Genomic DNA, 19,288 nt, shown 5'->3' on the forward strand with positions numbered 1-19,288 from the left:
TTGTTCAAACTGATGAGAAACTGATAAGATGGAGTTTCAGTGCCTGTGACATGTTGTTACCACTTGGTAACCTCCAAATGCAGAATATTTCAAAATCAAATCTGTAAGTCTGCACATTACTTTGAGGAAATGTGTCAACAAAATGCTGTCAGCTCCTTGCCTCTTGACAAGCTGTACAGATTTCAGACTCCTATGAACTGTAGCTTGTCCATCAAATCAGCAGATGTCCTTTTTGGCGCTACTGGTAATGCAGTTAGGTTGGTTGGTGGCTTTTTTAAAAGGGAGGAAAGAGGTTCTGATTGTAACTAAGGCCTAAGATCTCATCTTAATGCAGTAGAGACGAACAAGTGAAGCTTCTTTCTGAGGTATCTGGCAAGGAGAAGGAAGCCCTGAAACTCTGATGCTTTGCTCATTTGCTTTCAGATAGGGATATGGAGTGCCCTGAATGACAAGAATGGCTAATTGGAAGCTGCTTCCCTCAGCCCTAGAAAAGGAAACAAATGCTTAGAGTACTTGCTCAGACTGAAAGATGTCACATGTCTTGGTGATTCTTACTGCTGTCACTGTACTATGTAATTTTCTACCATTTCAAGAGGGACAGCACTGAAATAGCACTTATTTTCCAGCCTGAGAAAATCCTCTGCTGGTGAGGTGCTTCTGGTTGCTATTATCTCCACTTGTGAATTGGCTTGGCTGCAGAGGTTCAGCTGTTTCTAGTTTTCATGGAAAGAGACACCAATTCAGCAGGTTTAATGTTTTACATGGCAGCTTAATAGATTGTTAGAGTGAAGCATCTTCTTGTGACTTGAGAGAAGGTAGAGTGCTTCTCTCAGTTAAGTCTGCAGATTTACATGCCTTGCATGTGTCCTGGTGCTGTACCTACCCTAGTGCCTTCCTGCATCTATAAGCTGCTTTTATTCCATAAGGTTACTGTGCATATGCTTCTCGAAACCTGCAGAACTAAAGGCTATCTGTAGCCTATCAACTAAAGATTTGTAGAAAAGATAGCTTATTTTTTCCATCATATGGAATCTTAACTTTTGTAGTTTGAACTGGTCGAAACGCCTTTGAGCAGTCCCACTTTCAAGTGTGCTTGTTTAAAATGTATGCACTTTGACTCTATCTTTTATTTGTAAATTAAATCCGATTTCTTTACATTCTGTCATAGCTGACGGTTTTATTTTTCCTGGCATAAAAGCTTTTTCCGTCTGCCCTTCAGTTAGTCAAAGGTAGAATTCTGTCCCTGAGAGAGAGATTAGTTTTTCTCACTGGAATTTCATACTGCAGGATGACAATCTTGTCTGGCACACAGTAAGCTCACCACTACCCACAGTATACATGAAATCATAATCAAAGACAGATGCCTTTGCCTGTTATAAATAATCAGTGCTGCTTGCATAGACCAGGAAAAATCCTTGTTTAGACTGGTCTTACTTTCTTTCTTGGACCTCTGTATTTCCCTTGGCCTTCCCTTTTTTCATCTTTTCTCTGTCTCTAATTCTAGATATTTGCCTAAGGAAATAAAAGGAATGGGGAAAGTAGATCTTGGCACACTCTGAATTCTCAGTGGATTACCCTATGGAGTGAAATTAAATACACATGACATGTAAAAGGGAACAGCCTTTTAATTTATAGCAAAAATCCCAGTTCACAATAAATCCGTTCTTTCCTGTTTGTTCATGTGCATGATGAGAACATGTCATATGCTTCTGTGAAGCTGATATAAAAGCTCTTTGTTCTGTGTAGGGTTAATTATTTTGCATTGGTGAAAGGTTCTGTGTAAATATCAAATAGCAATTGTGGATACACATTTAAATTGGTGATTAAATTTACTTGCTTTTCAGTGAAACCCAGTACGGTACTGTCTGTTTTAATAGTTTCTTGTAAAGGCACAGTCCTTCCAATTGCAAGTTGTCCTCAAGTAGTGGTGAGACTTCTGAGATTTCAAGAGCCTCTGAGAGCAAAGATGCTTTCAGATCTTTGCAGAAAAATTCTGTGCTGAAGGTTAGATGCCATTATTTTTAGGCCTGGGCAGTACACAAAACACATCTTTGCTGAGTTTTAGAAAAGGTTGTCAGCTGTAGTAACCACCCAGCAAAATGCTTCTTACTTAAATTCTCTTCACTGTTCTTGACTAAACAGTGTGTGTTTAGTTTAGAATGTTTTACTGTAGTGTTTTGTATTCCTAGGCTTCCAAATTCTTGTGCTGCTTTCTGTTTTTCAGGAATGTGTAGAGCGACAAGGCAGAGATTATGAAAAGATCATGACCAAGAGGTTGCTGCTCCACAACCAACATAAAGAGTTCTAACACTTTAAAAATCGAAGCACGGATAGGTTCAAGTTTTTGCCATGTCCTTTGTTCTTAAAAGAGTATGGCAAAGGCCTGCCATTAAGAAATGAGAACATCATTTTGCTTTGCAAGGTAGGTCAAACAGTGTGCTTGGGTTTTATTCCATTAGATTATTTTTCCGCAAAAATATGCTTACGAAGTGCACTGTGGTCTGATCCCAATTGGACTGAGTTTTGTAGCACAGCAAATCGTGGTCATTCATTGCCATTCTTCACTATTTATCAGTAAGGTCTTCTAATGTGGAAAGTAAGTTTAAAAATGTCTGGCTAAGAGCGGCCATTGTGTTGGAACAGGAGGATTTTGTTTCTAAAGTCCTGATGTTTTACCATAAAATCCACCACTGCCAATGGTTTGATAACATTCCAGGCTGGTCCTCTTCTAGGGAACCAGATTTTGTCCCCAAAGGTCAGCTTTGCTCATGGTAAAGTGGGGCCCTCCTTTTTTTTTTTTATTTCTTTTAAAGCATGTGGGCCAATTCCAGTATTACCGTGGTAAAAAAAAGAGATTGCTATGGTTGCTTACCCATTAGTATTTATAGATTTCTCTTTTACCAAATGTTTTCCTCCTCCGCACAAGACCATAAATACATTATGGGATAAAGGAAGGTATAATCAGTTTGCCTTTGACACACAGACTTTCAAACTTGTTGACATTAGTCACATTGATCATTTTACACACTAGAGGTTTTCTTAAGAGAAGCATCATCCAATTCAAGGAATTAATCCTCTCATCTGAACAAACACCCACCCCTGGCATTAAGGTGAATTATGGATACCTGTTGCCACAAAAAAACAACATAGCTCAGATGTGGTTAAACGGGTTCATAGTTTTTTGTGCCTGGCAGTGAGGCTTTGCCTGCCATTTTTGCCTGGTTTTCCACTTCCCTTGGAATCATTTAAGACTATAATAATATAAATATAATGAACTGAAATCCCTCAGCTTTAGCTGCCTTGGTAATTTTTGTTTTTTTTCTTCTGCAGTGAGAAGGATGTGACTTCATTCAGCTGCTTATATTTTCCTCTCATTGAGTACGCAGATGGTTAACTGTGCAGGGCATGTGCAAGGAAAAGCACAAATCAGCCTATGTTTGCAGACTAGCTCTGTGTTTCACAGCATGTTCAACACTGACACCATTCTCTGATGATATGGTTCTAGGGAATGAAAAGCCTATGGAGCAAGCTACATGCTCAAACTATCACTGAAATTCCTGCTCTATCTGGAATGCCACAGAGTATTTTTGAAGCCTTTGTGTTATAAAGCAGCATGTTTCTTGATAGCTGATACTCTGTGTTTTAGATAAAGTCATGGTAGAACTGTCACACTGAAAAAATGCCCAATGGATATGTACACCCATTTAATTATACATTGAAGAAGTGAAGCACGTATCGCTGGTGGTGTGAACGCTGCATATTGACTTTCCAGTTCTAATGGACAAAGCTTAATCATATGTCTAAGTTAGTAAGACCAAAACATAAACTGTTCTTCATTTTCCGGAAGAAGTTTCCTTGTTTTCCCTCTTTCCCTTTTGCTTTTTTTTTTGCACCCTGTTTTTGATTTCTCTGCCTCTGATAAAATTACAAATTAGAAAGGAAGCCAGTTAAATCACTTTATTAGGGATTGCTGAATCATACTGTCTTTGGGTCACAGCTGCAAACAGAAGCATCCTGTCCAGAAGCGTGAATGTCACTAAAATTTTGCATAAAATCCATTCAGTTAAACTAATACAACTTGTTTTAATGTGTATTCTTGTAGAAGCAGTAAATCCATCTGATAAACACTTTAGGCCAAATCATGACATTACTAGATTGACCTAAATTGCTAAAGGAAGTTTTACTACAGTCTGCGCTTTTGTGATCAACCAGCACAAGCTACATTGCTGTGAGCTAGCTGTAAACACAGTCTGAACCTCCAGCCTTTTTTGAGGCTCTCTTCCATTAAAACCAGGCAGTCTAATGGCATTCTTTGTGGTTTGCTCTGTGCATAAATAAGACTGTTGCCACTGAAGCAATCCATTAGACTGATTTTGTGAGCACACAAAAGCTATAAGCACTTATTTTCTAGTTAGTAATTGTATATTTGACCTAATGCACTGTTTGCAATCCTTTCAATTAATGTCACTTGAAACTAAGTATAATTCCTCCTTCCCCTCACCCAATGCAGTATAACTGTAAACCAAAACCCATGGAACTTTGATTTCATCTTAAGACATTACACCATTGAGAAGCCTGGGTTAATGCTGCTAATCAGTAGCCAGCTTGTCTGCATAGAAACCGTAAGTGAAGAATAATAATTGACTGTTTGTGCACAGGAGTGCAACACTGAGGACTTCAGTAGGGATACTGTAAATTAAAAGACATTACAAAAATATTGAGGTACCTATGGACGTTTCATTCTCAAGCATGAGTTAAGTTAGCCTCTAGGCTCATCAAAACTAGGATGTCTAGGACTACCTAAGCCCGGTTTAGTTTCTATGATGTGCACAAGTCCACATCACAAGGTCAATTTGAAGAAAGTGGTTTTGGGGGCAATAACAAGATCAATAGACTGGAGCAAGGTCTTGGGTTGGCAATGCAGAGGAGACCTTCAGCTCTATTTTCTGAGTGGTGTTTGTGTGTATACTTGTATGTGTACATCTATGCTATGAAGCAGGTGTGGCTAAGTGGGAATGGCCAGAATCAGGGACAGAGACAGCATTACTTTGGTGAGGAACAAAGAGGGAAGGCAACGGGGGATGGATCAGAAGCAAAGAGACTCAGAGCTGGATCTGGACCAGCCTTCTTTTGTAGTTTACTGGGGGAATTAAGTCTGTCCAGCACATTTAATTTTACATCATCTGTATCTTATTTTTTTGAAGTCTGCCTCTGTCATCCACTTTAGGTATTAAAATGGCCTTTCTTAGTTGTTCCTCGTCTTGGCAGTTTTCAGTGATGCTGCCAGGAAAGCTAAACCCTTCTTATTTAGTCTTCGAAAGCATAATCAGGGAGCTAAGAGGCCAGGATTAGTCTTGCTAATAAATGTGTACAAGAGAACTCCTTTAGGGATTTCTGGTTTTCTAACTATTTGCTTTAAAGGATTACGACTTTCTACTGGACCCCAGTGAGACAGTTGGAGTTTGCCTCATCTTCCAGTATGTTGTGAAGGGGGAAAAGAATTACCCAAACAGTTTGCTTTCTGAATGACTTTTGTTTTTTTCACTATTCTGGCAGTTGCCATTTTTTACTCTCCAAGGCCAATACTGAGACACCCACCATCCCTTGAGGAACTGTGGTCAGTACTATCTGTTTCCTCCAGGGAACAGCTGTGGGGATGGTAACTCTGTAAAATTAATGCAGGTTAAGGTCACCATCCCTTGGGCTGGCTGGCTGGCTGGCTTGCCTTGGAGAAAGAGGCAAGGTTCTCTAGGTAAACAAAAATCCCCATGTGTTAGTGAGCTTACATTTGCACATATTCCAAATCCTGATTTCAAGCTGCTTGAGGCTGTGTGAGAACAACATATCTCTATCTCAACGTATCTTTATCCAGTTTCAGCTAGTACACTGGAGAATGAGCAGACACGTGAGCAAGTCTGGAATTTCCACCCCCAGGAGGGAGAAACAAGCCCATCATTCAGCACATTACCCTTTAGACAAAACCAGGTGAATGGGTTCACGCTGATCAGTCAATGACTTTGTGCTGGCTGCAGCCACTTATTACTCTAAGACTATTCATAAACTATGGTTTAAGCAGTAATGTTTTTCAAGTCATTGAAATAGTTAGGTGCTTAGATTAAAGTAACGGATTGCTATGGTAGTTCTGCATTGCATGTCTTGTGTACATGGTATTTAGTCTTTGCTGGTGGAAGCCTCCATCTGTGCAAACATTATAACTGATACCCTTCTGAAAGACATTTGATGAAAGGCAGAAGAGAAATTAATGATTTGGTTGCACATATGGACATGTAATCCCTGGCCAGATGCATTCAGATAGTTTTTTTTTTTCATATAAGCAGCATGGTAGGTCTTTACATATCGAGTTACAGACCTCCACAATAAACATTGACAAGACCCCATTTTGAAGGTTGGTTGGTTTGGTTTTGTTTTTTTTTTGTTTGGTTTGTTGGTTTTTTTCTGTATGTGCAGCATCCCTCTCCTCCTCTTGTGTCTCCTTTTTTGCCTTTTCAGTTCAGTAACAATCACTCCAGCAGAGGCCTTTTGGATTGCTTTAATAAAAGCAATCAAAAAGATCAAAGAACAAGACTCAGGGTGGTCTTTCCCTTTAAAGCAGTAGCTTTTAGGCCACGTCTATGATACAGATGTTTGCTGGCAGGGCTGTGTCAAGCCAGGTTTGATAAGGATTTTGATCCCTGTCAGGCAGATTTGTGTGAGGAGAAGCCCTCAGAGCAGATGCAATTTTTCCAGCTATGCTTTGTGTATTTGCCTGGCAGGAGCAAGGAATAAACAGACCTGAATATGCTCAATGGTGCAAGTACAGTTTTATCAGTTTAAAAGGCATTTACATGTGGAGGACCTTGACCCTCCCACTGCAGTGGCACTGACCTGCCTGCAGCACATTGCTAGCGTGACCTCAGCCCACGTTTAGAAATTCTCACCCATGTAATTGTGATGCACAGGAAGCAAACAACTGTTCTAAAACTGATGCAGCTCTACTGGCAAAGACCCTGAAAGAAATGTGGTAAAATAACTCCCTAGTGTTGAACCATCTTCTCTTTTAGCAACTGGTGTAGTCTAAATGCACAAACTCCGGCTGAGGCAGGAATTTGTTTTATTTTTTTTTTCCAGTTGGAATGGGTTTATCCTCTATAGTTTAATTCAATCTCATTTGCTGTAAAACCTTTATATAAAAGCAAGACATTAGTTTCTCCTGCATAGCTGGGGTTTTAGTCATTAGAAATCCTACTGTGAAGATCAAGAGAGGAGATGAACCTCTAAAATATGACTGGCCTTGGAGGCCTTTCCATTTTTGGTGGAAATGCAGTGCTCCAGTATTTGCTAGAATGGATCATAATTCCACTGTTCTAAGGAGTGTTTTGTCTTGGTAAAGACGAGAATGTCAGCAATTTAGGCAATTACAAAAAGGAGAATTCCTTTCAGTTTTAGAATGTTGTGTTTGCAGTGCTGAGGAGATGCATTTTGGGGAAAGCAGCCTTCAGCTTAAGCCCTAAAACACTGAAGTGGAATGACAGACTGCAGAGACTCTATTTGACAGTGAAACTGGTCAGGATGTGCACCTATGGCTAGAACCAATATGTGAAACTGCACCTTCTGGAACAGATAAAGAAACAGCTCTGATTTTTGCAATGAAACCTGCTCTAGGATTGCTTATTTTAAATGAAATTTAGGGCATGACATTGTTATCTCCTGCCAAAATCTAGGCTAAATTAGTTTTCCTTTGAATTCATTTCTAGCTGTGTTTGTTTTTTCTTGTATAGGCACAAAAGATGGTTCATAATGTTGATTACATGCTAACTTTAATGCTTATTACTGAGCTCCGCTATTGTGAAATCAGGTAAGTGCTCTTCAAATACAGGGCTTGTTTGTTTGGATTTTCAATAAGAGAACTTACCTTCACAGAAAAATGAGCACTTTTAAATGCTATTGCCTAATGCATGCATCTTTTGAATTAATCTAGAATTTAGCTTTTTCTTGGTCTTTTTTTGCTTTTATTCTAAGTCAGGTTTTAAGGTTTACAATGTTGCTGTGTTTACCGGGCTTCCATTTTATTAGGGTTTTTCTTTAAAGAATGATTTGAAGGTGGGGGGTTTTTTCCTTATTTTATAGTTTAGGGTTTTTTTTTAAAGAGTATGATCTTCAAGCCTGCTTTTGCAACAACCTACTCGCATGGGAGACTGATCAAAAGCTCTCTGAAATCAATGGAAAATCTCCAGCAGGTTTCATGAGCTTTGGTTAAGGCCTTTTTTGAGAGCATGAGAATGAAGGCTTCTTTTGGTTTTTACTGTTGCATTCTTAAATCTGAATAAGTAGGAATTGGATTTATTATTCATAGAAGTGGATCTACAATAACAAAGGACCTGTAGTTCTCTACTGTAAAGGATATAGTTTGGCAAGATCTACAGCAGGTAACTCTTAAAACGTGAAAAATCTAGACAACCGGAATTAACTGCAACCAAATGTACCCTTGGAACCAAAGCTGTAATTTATAATACAGTCAGGAATGAATTGCAGACTCCACAATTGATAAGCTAATGAGAAAAAGGTCTGCAATTAGTTATGAATCAAGTGGGTCAATACCCTCTAAATGAAATGTATGAAATTGCTAACATTTGGATGAAACTTCTTTGCCAAGTGTATTTATAAACCTCATACAAAATATGATATTTATAAAAAGAATAAAAGCTCCTTTCACTGTTCAAAGGCAGCACTGTGAGTGCTTGATTTCCTTTTGCTCTAGAAATCCAACTGAACTATATCAACAAGTGTTATCCTGTGTATAAAAGAACTGAAGTAATCTTTTACCTTTAATTTGAGACCTTACAATGAAGCATAAGAGCTATAAATAGGTCTCCAAGGGTGATGGTACACCCATGACTTAATGGTCAAAACATCTAAACCGATGAGAGCTTGTGGCCAGGTGATTTGTCCTACTAGATGACAGGACCTTGAAGCGTTTTAATAGGCAATCTTGGCAATCTAACATCTTGTCGCGTTTACAGAAATAGTCTCAAAAAGGGTAGCCAGGGACTGAGGAGACGGGCTAATGCTGGCTCTTGAAAGCAGCTTATCATCTGCGTGGGTCTCCAACTTCAAACAACTCTGTGCCTTTATAACTTGCAAAATCAGGAGTGCTACTTACCTGGAATCCTTTTCATCTGGCAGTGATGATTTTTTTTCATATATATTTTATAACATTTCTGTTTTTTTTATTAAAAAGGCAGAAGACAGTCATTTCCAAAGAGGAAATAATAGTATTAAACATGTGAATCTCTATTTTTTGTAAGATAAGTCTGTCTTATTACCTTCCTGCATACTTTTTACTGTCCTTTTTTTTTTGGGGGGGGGGGGGGAATGGAAATCAGAGGATTGTATTGTAATTATACGCAACATTAATGAGATTTTAACTGAACAATAACTGTTCTTGAGATGTAATACATTTGTTAATATTGGAGAATTTTGTTCAAGCAGGTGGACAAAATGCTCTAAAAGACATTGACAATAAAGTGAAATGTTAGGGCTTTATTACTTGGTTCCCCCTTTGTAACTTCACTGTAGAGACTGCTGTATTTAATTTTTATCATCACAGGATTTCAGAGCTGTTTCTTGGCTTTCCGGGTTGTCTGAGGTTCCTAGGGCTGCTTGTTCACATTAAAAATATGCCAGTCCTGCTTGTTTGTTGCAGAGAGAAGCAGGGTTTTTTTAGTACACAAACAAGGAAATCCAACTCTGCTCACCATGTTTCACTGTGGAAGGCCAAACCACAGTAGCCATGGGAGAGGTTGAGACATGATGTGTGAACAAGGTCCCTTTGTTTTCTTCATCTTTCAGGGTAGATTGAGGCTGCACTTTTCAAATTAGCTGAAAGAAAGTATAAAAATATATAGAGAAAGAATCTGGAAGAGTGTGTGGAAGTCGGTGAGCACTGACCCACTGAAAAAGGGTCTTTACTCTGAAAGGGGCAAATGTCTGGAGCAACCATTAGAGCAAGTACAGGAATAATGGCATTTATTAACGTTTTCTAGACTTTACAAATTTAGAAGTATGTTAATGCTTAATTTTTAATTTGCCACTACTTTATTTTTATTTTTTAAGAAAGCCCCTGAGGTCCTTTTTCTTTAATGATAAAATCCTAATAAATCAAGGTCTTTCTATTTGTGTTAAAATGCTAGTATTCATTTAAACTACTGACCGCAAGTTTAAAACACCAGAATATTTGATACAAAAATACACTAAGGCTTCAGTTTTCTATCTTGGGAAAGATACATAGTAAAAAATATAGCCAAGGCATATAGTATTGTATGACTCTAGAGCAAAGTGTCTGACAACTTATTTGATAGGAAATGATGGGGTGATATTTTACTACCTTCACAGCTTTGATAGCAGCTTCAGCTTACTGCTTTTTCTGCCTGACTTCAATGCAACTAGCATCACATCTGAAATCAAGAGTTTTGTGCTAATATTTGAGTTGGTGCTTTTCCACCTCGTGAATCTTGATGGCTAGGATATCTTTCTTTTGTCCCCTCCTTTCCATATTGTAATGGTTAAGATGCAGTGTCCCCATCTACCCAAGGCTTCAAACTCATATGAGTAGTCCCATGAGGACAGCAGTTGAAGGAAGCCTTTGAGTCTTGTCTGCTGTGTGGGTTTCATGAGGCTTACATGAAACATCTTCAATATGTGCTGTGGTTTTCTTTTCAGATAGCACATTGCTGAGCTCAGCTAGCTCTGTTGAGGCTAGAAGTATTAAATCACCACCAACATTGCAAGTTTTTAGGTGAGAGAAGCATGATCTGTCTCCACATGAATTATATCCTTGGCTTACAAAACACTTGTTACTTGGAACAAGAGTGGGATCTGTTTCCATTTCTTTGTTCTTTCTTGTGCCACATCTTTTCTCAGACTCTTCCAATAAAATCTTTGGGGTTTATAATGTATAATAAAATGTAGATATATTAATGTTTTATGCTATGTCCATTAATCTAAAGGTAGGAAAAAAGAAAAGGGTAGGTATGGTAAAGAAAACTGTAACTGTTAATGATTCTATCAGAGAAAACCCTTTTTGGAGTGGAAAATGTGTGTCATGGTGGTTGTGTGTTATTGCAGTAACTAGAATTTCCTGTGTCATTTAACTCTTTCAGTTCATTTTATATACATCCAAGAAGTTGTCCTGCCATGTATTTTTTACCTCCAGACTTTCAGTGCTTCTGTCTTGGTCATTTTATATTTCTAGAGACTTCATTTTAATTTGAGTTGCTATTTCTTACTTGCAGTGACAGTGAGAAGCATTAGTCAGCCTTACCTGGAAGAGGAATTTATTATATAAATGTCCAAGTATACGCTGTTAAAAAAAAAAAAAAGAAAACAACACAGAAAAATAAGACATTCCCACATTTCACATTTATAGAATTAGCACTGCAGAGTTAAGACCGCTTCTATTTCAAACACATTCCACCTGCTCAGGAAGTTGCAGATAGATTAGAAATGTCTATGAAATCTGTCCACCAAGAAATTCTGTTACAGTAACATTAGCTGATTTCCATTCGACCTGAAGAGGCACAATCATTTTCTGTCTGCATTTTCCTCATTAGGTATTCAAATGAAATCTAAACACATGAAATCTGCATTGCTATGAATATATTTTTTCATTAAGCTACAGAAACTAATTGGCACTGAAATTAGATTTCACATACAATTCGTGTAGTTAAGTCTTTTGAAGAATCAAAAACATAAACCCCAACAAACAACCCCAATTAAACAAAACCTGATAGCAGTTTTACACAGAGATATCTGCTGTTTTAGTAAAGAATGCTGCCTCTACGACTCCCTTCTAGGCCACGCTTCATTTCTGTTGTCTTTCTATACAGTTAATAATTTGATTTCCAAAGTACAAATGCATTATGACAATAATCAGGTTTTAATTTAAATGCATTCCTTAGTGTATCAAGTCAAGCAGTTTTCCGTCCATCCTTCAGTCCTTCCTTCCTGTGGCTTTTTTGGGGAAAGTGAGGGCAACATGACTGATTTTTTTTTTCTGTCTTTGTCATTGTTTATTCAACTAGGGACAGATTGCATATCTTTTACAGTCATTAGCATGATAAGTCTATTGGCATTGATTGGTCTTATGGTGTAAATGGGAGGAGAAAAGGGTCTCAGTATGACTTTTACAATGAATTTGTAAGTGATACAGCACAGATGAGTTCAGTGGGCTGGGAAACGGAGACATCTTGAAAAATAATAAGCTAGAGGTAATTTCTATGTTACATACTGCTATTTCAAGAGTTAGCAGTGGTCAGGTGTTTAAAGTGAAAAAAAAAGGAACGAAAATACCTATCTTGGTATCACAAGTTTCTTGTTCTTTTTGATGACTAAAATTCTGAGGCATACTAAAGATTGGCCATTTAATAGCTGAACAGATGAGAAACTAGAGAAACAATCCAAGTAGCTTCTTGCTGGGTTATCTCTTTCCTTACAGGCATGTTCTTCTATATAAATTTCAAAGGTAATATTTTTCTTCTTCAAAAAGTTTGGGGAAGGGGCAGGGGAGAAGTCTATAATATATACAGCACCTCTTCTGTCCCATCTCCTTCATTTCCAGCAAGGGAGGTGACTTCTGTGTTGTCAGTTGACATTAAGCAACAAGTAGTTCTCTGGACAGCAATGAGATTTTCTTTCTAAGAAACATCTGCTGCATGAGCAAGGCACACAGTGGAGAGCATGTCATATGTGCTGCTTATATCCGGTGGGCTTAGTTAAAATAAATAGTGAGATAAGATTTCTTGCTTTGATTTCCAAGTCTGCTGTTACTTTGTTCCATCACCTTGTTCAATTCAGTTCAGTTTACCCGGTTGTAAAATGTGTTCCATAATATTTACTTGATTTACTGTGATTAAATCTTCTGTTATTAGTTTGGGTCCCCTTTGTTCTAGTTATTGTGTACATTTATAAGAAATCAAAGTCTCTGCTTCAAGGAAGGTATTACCTTCATAAATAATGTAGGTGGTGGTAGTAAGAAATTCTAGAATGAATTAGGGGAAGTTGGGCAGCTGAGAACACAGCTAAATACTGTCATTTTTGCAGAGAACATTGGGAGGTGTTAGGTATTGAACCGACATCTAATAACTCATGAATAAATATTATCTGCCATTTCTTCAGGAGGGGCTAACTTAAATTTTTTGACAATTTGTTAAAGGATTTTCTGAAATCCTTGAGGGTTTAGAAAAATAATTATATAAACCATATATGTGTTTTATGTGAACTGTAAAAAGTAAGCCATATAAAAACAATATCTGGTAGGAGCTTTTTTAAATGTGTATTTTATCAAACTGACAAATGGAGAACTTTCTATTATTTTAAATGAAAACAACAGCCAATTTTTCACGAATTAACTTTAGTGCTTTCCTCCATGCATGTCCTCACATAATTTCTGGACTTGGTTTTAGAAGCTGTGTAGATTTATTTACATACTGTATCTGGAGTCAAATACTTCTGATTTAGCTTTTAAGTTAAAAATACATATGTTCATGACTCGTACTTGAGTCAGCCTAACAAAGCTGAGCTTTATTGGTCAGTTCTTATGAGACAGCAGTATACCAGTGTTGTACATTGGTAGATTGAAGTTAACTACTAGAAGGCATGCTGCATAGAGCACTCTCCTGGATTTTTAAAAACTATTCCAGTGTCCTGACACAACGTCTCTTTGGTATAAACTGCTGCCAACAGTAAATACCAATCATGTGTGCCCCCTCTTTTGTGAAATTACAGCCATTTTGAAATTATGCCAATTTATGGTACAAGCAAAAGTACTGCTGGCTCTGGCTTGCTACTGTAACTGTAAAACATTAAAATGATTAATGAGAAATATGGAATTTAATCCTGCCTGGGATTCAAAGACCTAAGAGGGAAAGGAGGCAGGAATATGTATCATAGGCTGTAGGCCTGTTTGTTTTCTTGAAACTTGATTCTCTTCTGCCTGAAAACAGCTAGAAGTTGGGGAAGATCAACAGCATTTGACTGTTGTGCGCTAGGAAGGAAAGGATTGCTCTGGGTGGTGCTAACGAGGGATAATTTGGATTTGGCACTGGTTTTCCTCCCCTCTCTTTTATCATCTGGTAAATTCACTTTACTTTGGCACTGTTTGGTGTGTGACCTTTTTATCTAACTTGTTTCTGGGGTTTGTTATTTATTTTCTTTCATTACCATCATCATCTAACCACTACTTACACAAACTTCTCCAAAGGTAGGGACCATTATCCAAATCTAGGAGAAAAAGCTTGGCCAGCATTAAGAGCTAAATATCAGCGAGAGCATTAAATGTAGACTGCAGAGTTGGTCCAACACCAGCTTTTTTCCAGTTTTTGAATATAGTTAAGTGGTGGCTTGGAGAGCCCTCATGTCACAGGGAGACATGAGAGAACAGAAGGACGGGAAGCCTGTTGAGAGTTGCACTTTACTGTTCATGTTTTCAAATTCCATTCAACACGTGAAGTAAGAGGTATTATTACTTATCTTTATTAGTTCTCTATTATTATCTTAGCAAGATTCCACTCTAGGCATTAATTATAATTGCTCAATATATTTATTCTTTAACAATCCTCTCTCCCCTGTAGTTTGGAAATGCAGGTGAATCTGAATGACACACAAGCAAAATCTGACTGCATTTATATGACAGGTGAAGTCAAAAGAAGAAAACAGTTTTGTTACTTGTGCAGAAGACCATTCAAAAGAAGCCTTCAACACTGCTAGAAATACTCATGGCTTCATTCTGATCACATCTACGTAACTTAATACTTCTGTAGCTGGTACTTTTTGTTTTCTGATTGTGTTACAGTTGCACAACAAAACTGAAAAGAGGAAAGTAACATTTGGGACGAATTTCACATCATTAAGTTGAAGTGTATCATTTCCTTAAAAAAGTTAACATGGCAAGAGATTTAAAATGTGTGTTAATTAATAGATACAAATTACTGTAATCACATCGAGATATAAATTACTGTAATCATGTCCACTTAAATCTTTCAGCGATTATAATGCCATCATTTCAGTGTCGTGTTTCTACAGATATTCTTTGTTGAGAGTAGTTTTTGAATTGGTGTAACTGTATATCTGAAAGCCCATTGCTCCTGAGAGACACAGATTTCACTTTCAGTGGTGGAAAACATTCATAAAGGCAAATTGCTGTAGGTAGACATGAAAATCAGATAACTCTGAGTTCGTATTGACTTAACTACTGTAGTGCCATGCCATTGCTACCCCTTTCTTGAAAACAGTTGTGGTGAGTGCACATGGAAATGAGAATCCAAGGAGGCATCCGGTGCTAACATTGACATCTCCCAGCTTAAAAGAAAAAGGGGTGGGGGTGAAGTGAAAAATTTCCAGCAAAGATCTGATGTGTATAATACATAGAGAGCCCTGAGGCAGTGGGATTACAAGGGGTTTAAAATCACTGTTAATTCCACTGCTGTAGGAGAGTCCTGGAATTTACCAGGGTACTCAGGCAACATGAGGACCTCTGTAGAGAAACATATGCTACCGTGGTAATTTAGAGTGACTTGAGAAAATTGGTCTGACAGTGAAAAGGGCTGCTATTTTCTACAAATTTGAGGGTGAACTGCTATAGTATTTAGCTCCTGCTTTTATCAAAATTAACGTGGACTTCTAAAAGCCAAAACAAAGGAGCGGAGTCTGTTTTGTAACATTTTTGTGTGTCACTTTTCCTGGTGTGGGTAAGGGAGAAGAAGAAGCTGTGTTTTGTACTGGAAGTTTCTGCTCTGTAGTCAAAGAAGGGTGTTCACAAGATACAGATGTTTGCTGTGTCTGGGATTTTTTTGCCCATCTCTTCTGGGCAAATTTAAAAAAAAAAAAGTGTTAAAAAATTATTACTTTGTAAGTCTAAATGATTTACACACTTCTGATTTGCTGTTCGTCAACTCCTCGATTGGCAGAATCTCTGACCATCTCTAATTTTAATACTTGTACTTTTTACTGGACAATACATTCCTCAAATCTTTTCCTTGCTTCCTCTTAATGACTGACCCTGTTCATTGAGAAAAGAGTTAATAGCCTTTAATGGTGTAAATTTTGTGAACAACCATGTCCATGAGGAACCCTGTAGACAAATAGTCCTGGTAAATTCAGCAGGATTCTTCATGTGGTAAAATTGCTCATACAAGTGTTTGAGAGCAAACAATCAGTATTCTTCTGCCACATTCCTTATATTCCTCCGTGAAAGAAAGCCAGCATATGAACATCAGAAGGCGTTTTTAATCTACTGTGTCCCAAATAAGGATTTAATCTAGACTAAACAACTGGTTTGAATATTTGCTGTTACTATTAATTACTGAGAACGTTTTGAATTTTATTATGTGTTTCCTAGCTTTTAGTTCTTCATTTGAATCATCCGTAGTGTTCCTACTTAGTGTGTTCATTTGGTATTTAATGTTTATAGTATCTATTTATTGCAATTTTAAAACCTCTAGTTAGCTGCATTTTACTTAAAGTGAATTTATGACTCTAAAAAGGTTCTGGAATGAGTGTTTTATCAAGGCAGCAATAGTTCAAACTTTTGTCCTTCTAACAAAGCACTGCATATTTGTGTAATTATAAATGCATATTCAGAACACATACAATAGGCTGTAGCATGTTTATCAAAGACAAACTGCCTGTACGAAGCTGTCATTTTTGTCTGAAATGAGGTTACTTCAAAAGTCACAATTAGCACTGCAGGCACTGATGTTATCCAATTACACTTCTTATTTATTTTATTATAATTGGTGCGTTCTTGATACAGCTGTTTCATGGATGCATGTTTTAATAAATTGATTCAACCACCTATTTTTCCGAACCAGTTAGTAAAACTGACCACAACAGACCTGTGAGTTTCTGGAAACAAGTCTGCAAATTTTCCCATAGTGTTTCTTGGGGGGTTGGGATTTGCTTTTTTCTCTACCTGCTGCATTGTCCTTGATCCTAATGGTAAAATGAAAACTAACTGCATTTAATTTAGGCTGCTTGTGAGTCAACTGTGCATCTGATCTACAGGTGCTGAGAAAGTTAACTGGTTCATCCTGTAATTAGGTCTTTGCAGCACCTTCTCCGTACATTAATGGGCAGATGGTTCCCTGGTTCTTTTCCTGTGGTCACCAATGCAACTGAGGGACCCATCTGAGTGACAGGTACTTACATTCATTTGGAATTTTTAATCATGGCTTAACAGTTGTCAGCTTCAAAGCCTACAGTGTTGGGAAATTAGTGTCACATCATGTGATATAGCGGTCGTGAGTCTGCAAAGAAAATGGATTGTTTGATTATTGTTTTTTTTTCCATAGCTAAGGTTAACTGTCTGGACAGCTGTGAGTCAAGCCTTCAAGACACGCTGCTTTATCTGATTGGTCTCAGTCTTGATCTGGCACATGAAAGGAAATGTGAGGAAGTTTCAAGCAGAGATCATTTTGCAAGTCCAAAGATGAGGGTAAGGTCAAGTTTGCTTGCATTTTCACAGTATCTTGTTACACCCATAAAACAAAGTGCCATGCAGACAAGATGAGGTTTAGTGTAGCAGTGGTTTTCAGCTTCAGAAGATTTACATTGCTGAAGTATTTTTCATGTTCTGTTTCCCAGCATCAAAGACAAACAGCACAGCAAAGAAAGAGCAGTTATAATTTTTTAAAGGTGACTTTTCCTTCCAGGGGACAAGCATATGGTGACTTCATCTGAGTTTTGATGTTTAACTTGCACATGTGCTGCCACTATCTCATGGACCTGCAGGGTAACGTTAGCATTTAGTTAAGGAGTAAGTTGTCATGGTTCACGTTACATTAATTTAGCCCGTAATGTTACTGCAACTGCTTTCCTGCAGTAGGAAACTACCACTTCCTCCATGCATTCAGAACTCTGGAGATTACTGCAGGAATTTATCGGGTGGGAAAGTACAGCTTGCTTTCTTTCTGTCCTTTATGGCTATTGTGAGCTGTGTGTGAAACAAGAATTTTAGCCTGCAGGGTGGAAGGAGCATTCTTTTCCCCCATAAGGCTCACCAAAATCATTTCCTGAGCTATGGATGAGCATTCCCTTACAAAGCTGGCCCTACCAACTGCCTTCCCTCTGGAGAAACTGTTCTAGTCTTGAGGCTGGCTCCTCAGATTGTAAAAATTGTCCTAATTCCACCAAGGTCTTTGTGAGATTTCCTAACTACTCATTTTCCTGGAAGGTTTTAGATCTGAAATGTGTGCATTGTCATGCTGCAATGCTTTATGGCTTTACGTAATCACTTTTTCTTTCAGGAAGATTGTTGGTTAGCTGTACATTTCAGTAAAACCGCAATTTAAGATTTTGTTAGCTGTTGTAACATGCAGTAAATTCTGTGGTTAAAGGAAGAGGCATGTTGAGCAAGACTTCTCACTCTCCAGTTCAATTGTATAAAATGCTATTTTGTGCGTGCTGTGCACGAGGAACAGGCCTGTGCGCTAGTCACTGTTGCAGTGGACACATATTTCTCAACATTTACCACAGAGAAGCAGAAGCTGAGAGGGTTTTTTTCCTCCAAAAATACAAATGCAGAAGAGATAAGGAGCAGAGGTTGTCATTGGTACCTCTGAGCAACTCCCATAGGGTCACTGGGTATCAGCATTTTTGTTCTTTACATGTTCAGCTATGTGGAGACCTTGCGCATGCAGTCATGGCCAATGCTTAATATGACACAAACCATGGGAAAGCACTTTGTTTCCTTAAGTTTTTTTCACACTTCAGCCTTATATTTACAGGTCCATCAAGTGCCACAAAATATATGATGCAGCTCTATGGTGAAGAATCTTTTCTTCAGGTCTTCAGATCTCTTAACCTGATATTTTAAAAAGTAAAGCCATCGTCCCCCAAACTAAAAATCTGTGCATTTAAATAAATCAGCCTTCTTGCATGAAGGTGTTCATTATAAATGCCATGAAAATATAAGATTATAAATTGACTGTAGAAAATAGTTGGCATGCAAATTGTTCTATCACAATAATCACATAAATAAGCACAACGAACACACTATGTAAAAGGCCACAGTAATGAACACCTTTCTGAATCCTTTTGGGATCTCTGTTCAGAGTGGTGCAAACTATAATGTAATAGTGAAATTAAAGTGAATGATGCTTTGGTACACAAAACTTGAAAAGAGAGAGCACTGCTCTGTTAGAAATTAGCTATGGTTTTATTTTATTGTAAATTTGCAAATTCTCCAGGGTTTTAGTCTGTTTTGGATTTGGGATGGGTGGTGGTGGTTCTTTTG

The 19,288-nt window shown here is 37.9% G+C and overlaps 1 long non-coding RNA gene across 1 annotated transcript in view; it reads left to right on the plus strand.

Annotated features, from left to right (window-relative positions):
• LOC134169435 (uncharacterized) overlaps nucleotides 1-19,288 on the plus strand; it is a 67,472-nt gene that overhangs the window by 38,109 nt on the left and 10,075 nt on the right. Inside the window, exons 3-5 of the long non-coding RNA XR_009966888.1 lie at nucleotides 14,628-14,819; nucleotides 17,095-17,192; nucleotides 17,346-17,488. This is a non-coding gene — a long non-coding RNA (uncharacterized LOC134169435). The remainder of the gene's footprint in view (nucleotides 1-14,627; nucleotides 14,820-17,094; nucleotides 17,193-17,345; nucleotides 17,489-19,288) is intronic.

Source organism: Pezoporus occidentalis, unplaced genomic scaffold (assembly GCF_034315485.1).
Source record: "Pezoporus occidentalis ecotype Australia unplaced genomic scaffold, CSIRO_AGI_Poc_V1 ctg11, whole genome shotgun sequence".
Taxonomy (NCBI): domain Eukaryota; kingdom Metazoa; phylum Chordata; class Aves; order Psittaciformes; family Psittacidae; genus Pezoporus; species Pezoporus occidentalis.